Raw genomic sequence first — 15,185 nt, forward strand, 5'->3', positions numbered from 1 at the left:
CAACTCCCTGCAAGAAAAATTCTGCAGACCTTGGGATTCATGGCATCTTGCATACTACTAATACCATTTGCAAAACTGCATATGAGGAAATTACAATGGTACCTGAAAAGCGTATGGACTCAGCACAGCCACAGCTTGGAAACAATAATACCACTCATTCCCAGCTTTCAACAGGAGTTTCTATGGTGGGCACAGGCATGTCACCTCAACAAGGGTCAGCCTTTTACCTTGCCCACAGCCAGGCAAACTAACAGATGCATCGGACTATGCCTGGGGAGCACACATGGCAGTGCATTCAGGGCAAATGGTCTACAGATCAAAGGCATCTGCATATCAATCAAAAAGCAATGCTAGCTGTACAGAATGCCCTAACAGCTTTCAAGGACCTCTTGCATCCAGGACAACTTCTAATACAGACGGACAATACCACAGTAATGTGGTACATAAACAAGCAAGGGGGCACACGCCTACCCCCTATGCCGGCAAGCAATGACCTTGTGGAACACTGCACTGACCTACCAAGTTCAACTACAAGCACAATTCCTGCCAGGAAAGAAACGCATGGGCAGACGACCTAAGCAGATACATCATGGATCCCCACGAGTGGAAACTAGATCCACAAGCATTTGCAATGATGACTCAAAAATGGGGGCACCCAGACATTAGATCTGTTTGTCAACCCCCAAAACTACCAACTTCGAAAATTTTGCACAAGGACATTCCACCCACTATCTTGGAAAGTGGGCGCCCTCTCATTCAGTTGCAAAACTGTATGCCTTTCCTCCACTGCCTCTTCTAGCAAAGGTGCTGCTGAAAGTCAGATTAGAGAGGCCACAAAGGATACTCATTGCTCCAGACTGGCCATGCCAGCATTGGTATCCAACCCTAAGGAACATTGCCCACGGCCCACCATGGATTTTACCTCAAATTCCTCACCTGCTCACTCAGCAAAACAATCTGATTCTACACAGCCAGCTCAAGACTTTAAATCTGGCTGCATGGCAAATTACCTAAACAACCAGCCAATACTTCTCTCTAAAGCTGTTATGTCATTCTGGAGGCCCAGCACCAGGAAAGCCTATTCAGACAAATGGAAAAGATTTTGTGCCTGGAATCAGGCTAAAGGCCAAAATCCCCTTGTTCCAAACATTCCTCAAATTCTACAATATTTAACTGAGATGTTGCACAAAACTTTCTTTTTCATCTATTAAGATCCACGCCTCAGCGATTTCAGCTCACTACAACACGGATCCTCCTCTATTTTCACATCCACTGCCAAGACGGTACCTCAGAGGGGCTAAGAACATAAGACCGCCCAGGAGAGCTCCAACATCAACTTGGGATCTCAACTTTTGTTCTGGAAAAGATTACACTGCCGCCCTTTGAACCAGCTTTTACAGCTGATTTACAGTTTGTCATGGAAAACTGCCCTGCTGCTAGCAATAATTTCAGCTCTAAGAGTCTCTGCTACAGGCCCTAATGACAGTGGAGCCTTTCCTCATTTTTCATCAAGACAGAGTCGCTCTACGAACTAACCCTTCCTTTATGCCAAAGGTGGTATCCAGTGTGGCCCTAAACCAAACCATTCATTTGCCCACCATTTTACCAAACCCCCAGAACAAAGGAGAAAGGCTCCTGCACTCTTTGGACATTCACAAGCAATTACGTTACTACTTGGATACAACTAAGGCTTTCAGAAAATCTGACCAGCTCTTTGTATCCTATGCTGCAGGATCACAAGGAAAAGCTATCTCAAAACAGACCATTTCAAAATGGATAGGACATTGTATCCGTTTCTGCTACACAAATCGTGGGAAACCAGTACCTGCTAGCATTAGGTCCCACACCACTAGGGCTACAGCTACATCAACAGCCTTTCTCAGGGGAGTACCAACCAAGGATATTTTGGAGGCTGCAACTTGGAGTTCAGTGCACACCTTCACCAAACACGATCACTTACCTTTATACTCTAAAACTAGAGCTGGCTTTGCCACTGCAGTTCTGCAGGACCTACTAGCTACTCCAAACCCTGTTTAACTCCACCACCCATCCTTAGCTTTGGGATTCAACCCAAGTGTTTTGACTGCAGCAGTGTAACACGATTAACATCTACACTTATGGTAGGTACAAAACTGTACTATGTTAGTGTTCACACTGCTGCAGTCCAGGTTACCCTCCTTCCATCCCCTCTGACCTAGCTGAACTTTTCTATACCTTTCTATCTGATGCAACCTTTGTGGTGTATTTGCTTGTAACTGAAGGTATTCTTTGTATTTTCTTTACATGTTTTATTGGCAATATGTATTGCCCACCTACTTGGGGGCACCTGACATTTGGGGCAAGAAAAACTGAAGAAAATGGCGTCTGATGCCTTTTACATACCCCTGGCGCACTGATGTCAGGGAAGAAGCGACAGCAACCCACGCCGGACCAAGACTTTGGAACTCTGGCCAACTGCGGGACAGCCTGACGGCAGCAGTGTGAACACTCCATCTACATTTACGGTAGGTACAAAACTGTACTTTCTGTCTTCTGCGTTTAGCCAAGGGCAGTCACCACAAGTTACCTCACAGGGTGGACCTAGTCGCACAGGACAAGGGATCTGTTATCCATCTCCACCTGTCCACTTTTCAGCTGATACTGTGAGTTATAAGAGTTTGATTCCACATAGACGCCGTTTTTCTGAGGACATTTTTTAGGGTCCTGCAGGAGGCCAGGAAGCCCAATACTAGGAAATCCTACTTGTCCAAATGTAAGAGGTTTTCTATTTTGGTGCCTTTATCTTAACCTGGATTCACTTTCTTTGGATGATCCTTTGGTTCTTATTTATGTGAATTGCTCTATGCTGGATTGGCTTATTCTTTTAAGGCCCACTTGCCCGTTTATCTCTGCTTGTCTGCCTTTCTCCTCCTCTAGGTTTTAGATTTGAAGCTAAACAATTCCTTAAAGGCATCCTTCATATTAGGCCTCCCAGGAAGCCTGTTCCTCCTCCCTGGGATCTTAATTTAGTTTTGGAGAAATTGACTAAGGCTCCTTTTGAGCCTGCTACTTCAGCTTCTTTGCAGCTTTGCTCTTGGAAGACTGTACTTTTGTTAGCCCTTACTTCTGCCAAATGGGTGTCTGAGCTTCAAGCCCTTATGGCTTGTCTTCTTCCTTTGATGTTTCAGAAGGATGGAGTGTCCTTGCATACGAATTCTTTTATCCCCAAGGTGGTGCATGAGTTGTCCCTTAATTAGTCTATTCATTTGCCCACTTTTTTTTCCCTTTTCAGTCTGCTAGTGAGAAGGTGCTGCATACATTGCATGTGCATAGACAACTCGGATCTTGTTTGATAAGACTAAGACTGTTCGGAAATCTGATCAGCTCTTTCCTTTTATCCTTTGTCCTTAGGATTAGCTGTGTCCAAGCAAACTGTTCTTTGATTTCTAAAGCTGTTTCCTTCTCTTTTCATGGTAATAGGCTTCCTTGTTCTGTTAATGCTAATTTTTACTAGAGCTGTGGCTTCTGTTTTTGTTCAAAGGGTTTGCATACTGACTATTCTTGAGGTAGCTACCTGGACTTTGCTTACATTTATTAAGCACTAGAAGTTGGATGGAATCTCCAGAGCTAGAGCTGGGTTTGCTAGGGCTGTTCTTCATGGCTTCCTGCAGGGCTCTGCTGGTTTTTCCAAGTTTCTTTTTGAGCTTTGGCATTCTCTTTAATGTTATGAATACTGCAACAGTGAAATGGAAGGACGTAGTATAGTTATGTAAAATCTTACAATAACTGTACGTCTTTCTCTTCACTGTTGCTTTATTCACTCCCTCCTCCCCCTGCTCCATTTGTCTTCTGGGTGTACTGGTTACACCCCCCAATGGACTGGTGTTCCTACTGGGGTGCACAGTTCTGAGGATGGTATGCCCGGATGTCACCTTTATGCCCTACGCTATGCAAGGAGCAGTCATGTGACATACGACGTACCTTAAAGCAACCTAAGGCTTTGGTGTACTGGCTGGACATCAGACTGCTGTTGGCAGGTAGCCCCCAATGTTATGAATACTAAAACAGTGAAGGGAGGGACCTGTACTGTTGTAAGATTTTAGACAACTGTACTTTGTGTTTTTCTTAGCAGCAGTTCCTGATATTTGGCAGCAACACCTTCAACTTTCTGTTGTCTTTAGTTTATTTTTTTGTGCTCTTGAGCTATCATAGTTGCTTTACAGTAACCTTTCTAAACTCGTGCATATTATCAAATTACTCTGTCTCTAGCACTGTGCAGTTATTCCTCTTTTGATATTTTCCTTGTTTTGCAGTACTTTACCTGTATCAGTCCTTCTAAATTCCTATTACTACTACCTCATTTTTGTCATTTTTACTGTCTAAACTCCATTTTCATGCCATTCCACCCACTTGTTATCCCGTCTAAAGTTTTGTCTTCCTAAATTTTCATTTCACTACCAGTTGTTCAAACCCCCCCCCCCTTTTTTCCTTTGGCAGAGCAACAGGAAAGTCAGTGTCTCATTTGTACCTCCATTACCCTACTATGTATTTATCTTTGTTTTTTATTGGTGCTTGACCATGTAGCTGATTGAGGTGTCCAAGCACTCAAAACTACATTGTTCTGGAAAATATCATTTCTATCCAATCTTTCACATTCATTGCACCTTGGAGAATATATACATATTCAGAGCCTACAAAACTAATATTCCTTACCAGATATTTTCACGTTTCTTCAAAAGTCTATCCTTCTAGGTCTCCCAGTACATCCTCACTATTGCAAATAAAGTTCTAGTTTCTATCCACAAATCCCTGCTCATAAAGATAAATTTAAGACTTGTATTGCAATTCACATTTAAAAGGTACAGTGGCAAGCAGTTAAGGGGAAAATAAATGAGGTTTGAAATGCCAGAAGCAAAGTTTAAATAGTTGATCATCCGCAAACCTTTTACTTGTGTAACAATGCACAAGTAGCTGTGCACTTAAAGGGCTAAATTTTGCTGTAAGTGTGCAGACCACATTTTTACATTTGGGAGGGGAATGGAAGGTAATGAAGAAATATATTGCAGGTGGGAACACAGGCTGTAACATAACATGTAGTTTAACTTGGGTGACGTTCATTTTAGATTAGGCAGTCCCTGAGGGTGCAGCTGTTGGTTTGGAGCAACTGCTTCTATTGAACAGTTTATGTACATTCCAACAAATACAATTATTTTGTGTTCCAAGTTTGAGGGGATGGTTTGTTTTGCAAACTGAGCTTTTGTATTGCTCCATTGTTTTCCAAGATGTTTCGTTTCAGTTTCAGTATGGAGATGAGAAGGAACAGCATAAGAGATCCAGTCTGTCAAGCATGAATGTGTGTAAGGCAGAAGTTGGAAATGCATTCAAAAGAACTGTCTTGTGCTTTCTATCATAATGGGTATTCTGACCATAGTACATGGAACCAGAAAAAAGTGTTGGTACTATAGTGAAGGTAATTGTATCTCCAGTTCTGAAGAAGGCTAATTTGCGAAGGCACTTGTCCTGCCATTTTATAGTTTTTGTTTTGTTTTTCAGTGTTTGTGATTTTAATTTTATTAAATTTGAGATGCAATTACCTTCACAGTGGTAGTAATACTTTATATTTTTTCTGGTTTAATTTCTGCTCCTTTTGATAAGGTTGGCTTTCGGTGCTTAATGGTGCATTCTCTCTACCAAAGTATCATGGAATGTAAATGGTCTTACAAGCATCGAAAAAGCGGAGTACTGAAATGTCTTGCATGTATGGTGCAAATACCAGTGATGCAGGAGTCAAATTGGGATAGAAATAATCATGTGAAATGGGCAAAAAGGAATTCAGGATAGACATTTTTCAGAATACATGAGACAGACTGGAACTAGTAAAACCTGCTAGTGTGGTACCAGTGTGATAGATTTGAGCTATCATCTTTCTCCTTTTCTATCTGCAAGGAAAATACTGCAAGCCTTGGGGTTCATGGCCTCTTGCATTCTACTAATTCAATATGCAAGACTGCATATGAGGAAACTACAATGGTATCTAAAAAGCCTGTGGTGTCAACATTCTCAGGACCTAGAATCAACTATTCCTATCATCCCTTGTCTTAAAGACAGAGTTCCTTTGGTGGGCAGAGGCCTGCCACCACAACAAGGGACTGTCATTCACTCCCTCCCCCCTTGCCGGCCAAACCCTAACAGACTCATCAGACTATGCATGGGGGGCTGGCTTGGCAGTGCATGTAAGGCAAATTGGACCAGAGTCAAATGCACCTGCATATCAATCAAAAAGAAATGTTGGCTGTACAGAATGCCCTGACAGCCGTCAAGGACCTCATTCTTCCAGGACAATTACTGGTAAGGACTGACACCACCACTATTGTGTGGTACATAAGCAGGGGGAACCCACTCATACCCTCTCTGCAGACTAGTCATGGCTCTGTGAAACACAGCCTTGAGCTACCAAGTGCACTTACAAGCTCAATTCCTGCCATGCAAGCTAAATTACAGTGGCAGATGACCCAAGCAGAAATCTCATGGACCCACACGAGTGGAAACCAAAGATATTCAACATTTTGGGAGACAAATGGGGGAGTCCAGAGACCTGTTTGCCTCCCCTTAGCACTACCAGTTGGACAAATTCTGCACAAGGACTCCCCACAGACTAGCTTGGATAGTGGATGCCCTGTCCTTCACCTGGAAAAACCTATCTGTTTATGCCTTCCCCTCTGCCTCTCCTCTCAAGTGCTACTAGAAATCAAACGGGACAAGCCAAGGGTAATACTTATTGCACCAGACTGGCCACACCAACACTGGTACCCCATCCTGAGCAGTGTCAATTCTGGAACCATGGCACCTGCCTCAGACCCCTGCCTTGATGTACCAGCAGGAGGGCCATATTCTGCACCCAAAGCTTCAAACCCAGAACCTTGCAGCTTGGCTTAATTACATGATCTCTGTTACCATCCCTCAGTAAGCAAGTGATGGATATCCTTCTGGAGACAAGGAGGCCTAGTACTAGAAAATCCTATGCTGAAAAATGGAAAAGATTCTGTTCCTGGAGCCACACTCAGGGGGTGGGCACAACAGTGCCCAATTTACCGCACATTCTTCAATACTTAACTGAGATGCTTCACAAGGGCCTTTCCTTTTCTTCCATCAACATTTCATGGCTTGGCCATTTCAGCTCATTTTAATAGCCACTCCTCTTCTCTCATCCACTGCTGAAGCAATTCCTCAGAGGGGCCAAAAATTTAAGACCACCCAGGAGATCCCCTGCTCCAGCCTGGGACCTTAACTTTGTATTGGAATAGCTCACTCTACCTCCCTTTGAGCCAGCTGCAAATGCAGAGTTGAAAATCCTTTCTTGGAAAACAGCCTTCCTTCCACCCATCACTTCAACAAGAAGGGTGTCTGAATTACAGGCCCTCATGGCATTGGAGCCTTTAATCTTTCATGTGGACAGGGTGTTCCTCAGGACCAATCCCTCCTTTATGCCCAAGGTGGTATGCAGTGTGGCCCTTAAGTCCATCTGCCAACCTTTTTTTCTAATCCACAGAACAAAGGGGAACTAATACTGCACTCTGTGGATGTGCACAGACAACTTAGATTTTACTTGGACAGGACAAAGCCTCCGAGGAAATCTGAACAGCTGCTGGTTGCATTTGCTACAGGGGCAGAGGGGAAGGCCCTTTCAAAGCAAACCATTTCTAAGTGTGTAGGCCACTGTATTCATTTCTACTATAAGCACCATGGAAAACCTACCCCACAGGGGATAAGACAACATTCCACCAGGGCTGCATCTACCTCTACAGCCTTTCTGAGAGGCCTCCCTACCAGGGACATCTTAGAAGCTGCTACCTGGAGTTCTGTTCATACCTTCACCAAGCATTACCACTTGCCAAATTTTTCAAAATCCAGCGCTGGTTTTGCCACTACAGTGTTGCAGGGCCTTATAGCTGGTCCTAATGCTATCTAATTACCTCCTCCCTTTCTTAGCTTTGGGAATCTACCCAAATGTAATGACTGCAGCAGTGAAACTTTAAGAACATAGTACAGTTGTGTACACTTACCATAAATGTAGATGTTGGTGTATTCACTGTTGCAGTCCTGGTTACCCTCCCTCTAGCCCCCCAACTTCTATTGACTGTATCTCTGTTCTTGTTTACTATGCTTAAAGCTTTTTGTTGGAGGTGTAACCTTGTATAAAATTGCTTCCCATTATGGGGGCACCTGACATCTAGGGCAAGAAACTGATGTAATGGTGTCTGCTGCATGCTTTATACCCCTGATTACCTGACATCATGGAAGATGAGACAGCAACTGACGCAGGACCCAAGACTTTGATAATCGGGCCGACCTGAGGGCTACCTGCAAGCAGATAACCCAAATGTAATCACTGCAGCAGTGAATACACTCTAACATCTACATTTATGGCAAGTGTACACAACTGTACTTTCTCCATAATATCCTTCCATGAGGGCCACCCACTAGTGACATAGTTGGGCCTCTGTCTCACACATTGAAGAATGAAAAGGACATCAGATTATTTCAAGTTTTATATACTTACCATAACAGTGCATCCTTGTTCATTTTCATTCTTCCACATCTTCCGTCCCTTTCCTTTCATTTTCTGGGTGTTATAAAACCCTTTGCTCCAGCTTTGAGCTCCAACTTTGCTGTTCCTGCCTATTCTATATTTGGGTCTATGGTGCAGCAGACTCTGAGGTTGTTGTTGGCTGACTGGGGCATTGTGGGCAGAGGGAGGAGCTTGAGAGTTGGTTCTGAAGTCTAGTGTATGCGGCAGTCTGATTTGGTACCCCTATGTTAGAGAATAAAAATGGACAACGCAGATGCATAATTATGGCAATTACATAACTTTAGTATTTATGAAGTTTTTAGCAGCTTAAGACTGCATTCCGAGAATTTGCCCCAAAAGGCATACTAGCACTCGCCCTTCCTAATATAGTTTTGGGGTGATGTGACTGTTCTGTAATGTGTAAATGGGTGAGAAAAATGCATTGTGGTATGATTACCAAACTCTTCTGTGTATGACAGTCTCTTTGGGGCTGCTTCTGAGTGGGGATTTCTTTTCTGGATTAAGTTGTCCATATAAGCTAAGAAGGCTTGAGTATTTTATACAAGTTTTTGCATGTGACTTTTATTTCCCAAATTGCTAATTTGTGAGGCTGTTTCCAGATCTGAGTGTATCCTTGTGTATCATCTTTAAAATAAGCTGTAAGCCAAATTGCTAATTTTTTTTTTTTGCTTTCAGATTTATGCCAACCTGAAAACTTTTAAAGATGTTTAACAAAACATTTGGTGCCCCATTTGGAGGACCTGGTGGCTTTGGGACCACTTCCACATTTGGACAAAGTAAGTTCTCTTTAATAGTTCCAAGTGTCTTGCTTTGGGGTTCCCTAAACCACTGATAGTGTTTGTATGTCTAAGGTTAGTGAAAGGCGCAAGTGTTCATTTATGGTTTTTCTGTGGGGCTTACTTTTTGTGTGAGGTTCGTCCCTGAAAGAGTTTACAGTTCGAAGGTGGTTGTACACCACTGTGGTTGCAGATAACAAATATGTTAATTGTCCTGGCAAGAATCCCTCCAAGATGCACACCTTTTTTTTTATTTTGTACATTTAAGTATTGGAAGCTCTGCCAGCAGAGATTAACTACTCATAATTTTTGAAGCTGATGCCAGTGGTTTTCTTTCTGTAGCTTTCAGTCCTTTCTTCATTAAGATATGGTTATCTTCCACTCTGCTTTGGACTAAGTGCCCCTGCTACCTGGGTTACTGGACTGGAGCAAGTAAATTACAGTAATAGTCACAGGTTGAGATGGAATTTTGGTGATTGTGTATTAGTATGTATAATTTTGGGGGGAATGGTATTTCGGTTTGGTTGTGGTTAAATAGAAAGATTTGCAGTGGAATCCTTGTCATCACTTTAAAATAGGCAGTGGGAAACTGGTTTAAAATGTCCAAGCAATGTCTCAAATTTTACTTTGCTATATTGGCATTTGGTATTGGAACGTGACCCCTTTTCATTTGAGCTTATTGTCATTAGTGAAAGTGCAGCTTGTACTAAAATTATGGGGGCTTTAGTTTCATTTGCACAGAGTAACAGGAATGTTTGTCATTGAGCTGTCTGTGTTCTGACAAAGAAGCATGGAATTAAGATTTAAGATGGCATCCTGCATTTTCTGTCTCCCTACCTGACCACTGCTGGATCTCTGGGTTGTCCTGTGACCCCTCCCACCTTAATTGCTAGATTTTGAGAAGTAATCGGTCCATTCTCTGAGTGGGCTGCTTAACTTCTTGGGGGGTAGACTTTTAACTGCCGCGCTTTGTAGTGAAATTGGAGGCAAAACTTTAGTGAAAGTTACGCACACTGGCTGTCTCCCCACTGTTTTCCCTCCTTGCAGAAGGTTTATAGTTTCTTCCACAAGTAACTCGGGCACTCCTAAACCCTGTATTCTCCAGGGATAGAGCTGGCTGCCACTTCATCTTAGTAACATTTGTGCTTTGCATCTGTTCCTGAACTTTGGTCATAGGCAGCGTAGATTGATGCTTGACTTTGCATCAGAGGGCTACAGTTCTATGCCCATTGAAAATGTGGTGGTAGAATACATTATGCCATGTCTGTTTAATACAGTTTAAAATTCGATTAGTTTAGTACTATGAATAGTATTTAGCTAATATCTGTAGTTCTTTATAGTGCCTTCCTTTTCTGTTTTGGAACTCTTGTGCGTGAGCATGGTTTTTCTGGCCTCTTACTGCAGGTACACTGTTGGTTATTCGTTTCCATATCTTACAGTTGGGGGGGGGGGGCAAGGAATAACTAAAGATGTCTGGACATATGTCATGTTTTATGCTAGGAATGTGGAAACCTCTGTGGAAAAGGTAGTTAGCCTGGTCAAGGAGGAAATGTGCTAAGCAGTCAAAGTCCATCTGTATGTCAGACTTCATGTGGCACAGTGCCAAAGATTGACTTAACAGTGACAGTCACCTGTACAGTAGTGGTTAGTTTAATACATGGCTGTATTTTCTCTGATGCAAAAGTAGTTATGACCAGTTTCAGTTTTGATGGGTACAGATGTTCATTCCACATTGCTGCAGTCCTAACTATTGGGTAGTCCGCTGTCCAGTCGGCCCGAATGGTACTAATGCATGACCGACGCCATATCCTCAGTCTTTTGCCGCATGGTCCGATGCAGAAGCAAGTGCAGGTTGGCGTTCTGAAAGTTTCTGAAGCCAGAGTTTCAGACCGAATCAAAGTTGGCTAAGTACCCCGTTGGTTTTTCTTGCCTCAGTATTTAACCGGATGTCAGAAAGTGAATAACTGTATTTTGTGGGAAACAGATACCTCATAGGGATTACCATACTTTGTGTATACCTTGTTTAGGGCCTGAGCACGACGTTGTTGGATGCCGCTTGTGCTAGATTTAAAACGCACTATTAAGAGAAGGTTAGACTGTGCCAGGTTAGTGTTTGGGAAGCGTTGTAATTATAAATGCCGCCGGATGCGTGGCCGGCGCTTCGCTAAAAACAGCAAAGCCTAGGGAGGAACCGACAGTCCCAGACGCCGGTTTTTGGAAGGCTCAGTGGAGCCGGAGGTTTTGCCAGGTGTCTCTTTGGAGTCTCAGGGAGAGACTTACTGTTACAGGATGTATCCTCTCAGGAAGTAGGCCTAGGCTGAGGGGCTTCTCAGGTGGCTGTTCTTCCCTCTCTCCTATAGGTGGTTAGAGCCTCCCTTTTCCAAGGCTTCTTTGAGGGCAGGCCAAGTTTAGCTTCTGTGGGTTTCTCCTAGTGCTTCAGGATCTTTGCCTAAGAAACATATGCTTAAAATGGCAGAGGATTTGATTACTATGATTAGGGTTCTATGCCCCTCCTGATAAGAGGCCTAGGGTGGAACCTGAGTTTGAGAGTTTTGAGCAATGCTCGAGGCTTCGAGTCTTCGGTTGAAGACTTGCAGGAGTACCCTCCTTATTCTGATGTGGATGATTCTACTCCTTCTGCTTCTCCTCCTGAGGATTTTTCATTTTCAGAGACTCTGCATTCCATGAGGGAGCATTTTAAATGGGAAGGTCAAGATTTCTCTGATTCCAGGAAAAGTCTTAGGGAATTCTTGTTTTTACCCCAGCATAGGCCTTTAGCTATACCTCCTGTTTTGAATGTGGTGGAAGATGTGTTTGCAGAGGCTCCTGAATCCTGATTCTTTGCCTCCTGCCCCAGTTAAACCGGATAGGTATTATAGGGTGCCTGAAGCTCATAAGTATCTTTTAAGAGTCCTAGGGCAGACCCAGAAACTGTCTTCAGGCCTAAAGGTGAAGGCCTCAGTTGTTAAAAATCCTGTCCTCCTGATAAAGAGGCAAGGGCTTGGATAGATGGGGAAAGAAAGTGCACTTTAGCCATGAGGGCGTTGAATTGTCAGTTTCATATGTTAAAATATCAGAATTATCTTCTTCACAGTTGAAATCTAAGGTGGATGCTCTGGCTGAAGGTATTGAGTGTAAAGAGTTGCAGGATTTGGTTCATGTGTCTGAACAGGTGGGTAAACATTCCTTGCAGTGTGGTTTTGATGCTGTGCAGGCCTCCAGGGTGGCTGCCACTGGTTCTGTTCTTCGTAGAGGCGCCTGGCTGAGAGATCAGAATTTAGCTGAGCATGTTAAGACAAGGATTTTGGATGCTCCTTTACAGTCTGATGTGTTTGGTTCAAGCCAGAAGAAGTTTTAGAGAATGGAGGACAAGGCTAAGTCTATGCAAACTGTTAAAGATTTTTTGCAGTGCAGAGTTTAGTAGAAATTGGCCTACTAAGGGATGGACTTATCCTGCTTATGATTCCCAGTCTAGGGGTAGGTCTAGACGGTAGGGGCAGAGCTCAGGGTTCTTCTAGGCCTAGGACAGGAGTTCCCTGCTCAGACTTCTGGTGAGGGCAGGGGTCAGTCCTTTCGTAAAGCAGACCCAATGACCTGTTTTCAGCTGCCAGTACGTTCGCCTGGCAGCACCTTTGGGAGGAAGGCTGTCTCTTTTCAAAGAAAAATTGGGATTTAATTACCCAAGACAGATGGGTTCTGATATTATTCACCACGGTTACAGGTTTTATTTCCATACCTTGCCTCCTTTCAAAGGCATGCCAGACATTCCTCCTCTTCAAAGAACAGAGGCTCAAGCAAATTCTCTGTTGCTCCAAATAGGGGCCATTCAGTCAGTTCCGTGCCAGAAAGGGGCTTAGATTTATTCTCGCCTGTCCTAGTACCAAAGAAGGGGAACACGTGGAGACCAATTCTGGATTTATCCATCCTCAACACTTATCTGGACATTCCCAAGTTCAAAATGTTGACGTTACAACAGCTTTTACCTCTGCTGGGCAAAGATCACTGGATGGTAGCTTTAGATCTCAAGGAAGCTTACCTTCATGTGCCTATAAGACTAAGTTGCAGGAAGCATTCATGCTGAGCTGGAAATTCTCATTATCAGTTCTCTGCATTGCCTTGGCTTATCTACTGCGCCCAGAGTATTCACAAAGGTTCTGGCTCCAGTGATAGCTTACTTCAGGCTAAAAGGAATCCAAATCTATCCTTACTTGGACGACTGCCTGATTCTGGCTCAAGAAAAAGAAGATCTTCTACAGCATCTGAATATGTCATAGCAGTGCTAAGATGCCTAGGTATTCTGTGAAACGAAATAAAGTCCAGTCTAGTACCCTCTCAAGACATGTGCTTTCTGGGTGAGACTGAATACAGCAGCCCAGATGGCCTTTTTAACCCCGACAAACAAAAGAATCTTTCCAGTTACTTCCATCATCTATCTTTCAGTCCGGGCTGACTGCAAGGACAGTCCTTCAAGCCTTAGGGTTCATGGCATCTTGTATTCTGGTGCTTTAATGCCAAACTGCATATGAGGAAGCTACAATGGTATCTCAAAATCTGTGGACACAGCACTGCCAGGATTTGACTGTCATTCAAATAATACCAAAGGAATTTTTGTGGTCAACCTAAACAAGGGACTCCCACGACCAGGCCAGAGGCAAGTCCAGATTCCGAGAGACAGATGCCTACTGCTTGGGGAGCCCTCATGATACAAGACAAGTGGCCTGCCAGACTACAGCAGGTACCATCTACATATCAACATGAAAGAGAGTCAGTTTGCATTCAGTTTGCATTAATTGCTTTCTTCTTGTTACCAGGGCAGGTGTTGATTCTAACAGACAACACGCTTGTGGTCATGGTACAACCAAAACAAACAAGGGGAATTTACCCACAGTAGAAGCAAATGATTTTATGGGAGATCATACCAGTCTGCAACTAACTCTTTGGGGCAAGGTTTCGCCGGGAGCACAGAACTCACAGAACTCCTTATTAAGCAGACAAATCATGGATCCCCCACTTAGCGGAAACTGATCTTCATGTATTTTAAAATTGACAGTGTCATGGGGAACTCCAGACATAGATCTGTTCGGCTTCTCCACTAAACCACCAGCTGCCAAAGTTTTGCACGAAGGGATTTCACTCACGTTTTGAAAGTCTTTTTCTTTTTCAAGAAACCAAAATTGTATGTATTCCACCCCTGGGCACCTCTTCTTCTTCAGGTGGCTCTTAAAGGTCAGACGACAAGCCAAGTATTGATTAATAGCTCCAGATTCCAGATTGGCAGCAAATTGGTACCCATTACTGAGAGGCCTGCGGTGAAGCCCATGGCCTTTCCTTTACCCTCACCTCACCTCCTGTTCTCAGAGATTACCACATCTGCTCAATGTCGCTTCACTTTCACATCTTAATTTCAGCTCACTATGATTGTGACCCACCATTGTTTTTGCATCCTTTGTCTGCCACTTCTCTTAGAGGAAAAGATAGAAGACCCCACGTGAGAGCTTCTACTCCTGCTTGGGATCTCAATTTTGTGTTGAGAAACTTACTCTCTATTAACCTTTGAGCCCATGCTACTGCTGAATTGTACTGTCATGAATGGAAGACTGCTTTTTGTTGGCCATTACTTCTGGGGTTTTAGGCAGTCTCAGTAGTGTTTCTTTTTGCTTTTTGAGTTCAAAGGGCAGCCTGTGTCCATTATCACCTTCCTCTACTCTAAGTAGGTCTGGTTTTTGCCACAGCCTTCCTTATGATTTGCCAGCCTCCTACCCCTCTCTTTGGGATTCTACCCTGAAGAGAACTGCAGCATCTGCTGATTGTGTATATATTGTATGATATGACGCCGGTCA

At 43.5% G+C, this 15,185-nt stretch overlaps 1 long non-coding RNA gene across 1 annotated transcript in view; it reads left to right on the forward strand.

The window, feature by feature from the left end:
* The window catches only part of LOC122803433, a 103,288-nt gene extending 94,008 nt beyond the window's left edge, over positions 1 to 9,280 (forward strand). Inside the window, exon 2 of the long non-coding RNA XR_006365118.1 lies at positions 9,245 to 9,280. This is a non-coding gene — a long non-coding RNA (uncharacterized LOC122803433). The remainder of the gene's footprint in view (positions 1 to 9,244) is intronic.
* Positions 9,281 to 15,185: the final 5,905 nt, after the last annotated feature.

The sequence above is a fragment of the Protopterus annectens genome, chromosome 5.part1 (assembly GCF_019279795.1).
Source record: "Protopterus annectens isolate FY-2018-M chromosome 5.part1, PAN1.0, whole genome shotgun sequence".
Lineage (NCBI taxonomy): Eukaryota > Metazoa > Chordata > Ceratodontiformes > Protopteridae > Protopterus > Protopterus annectens.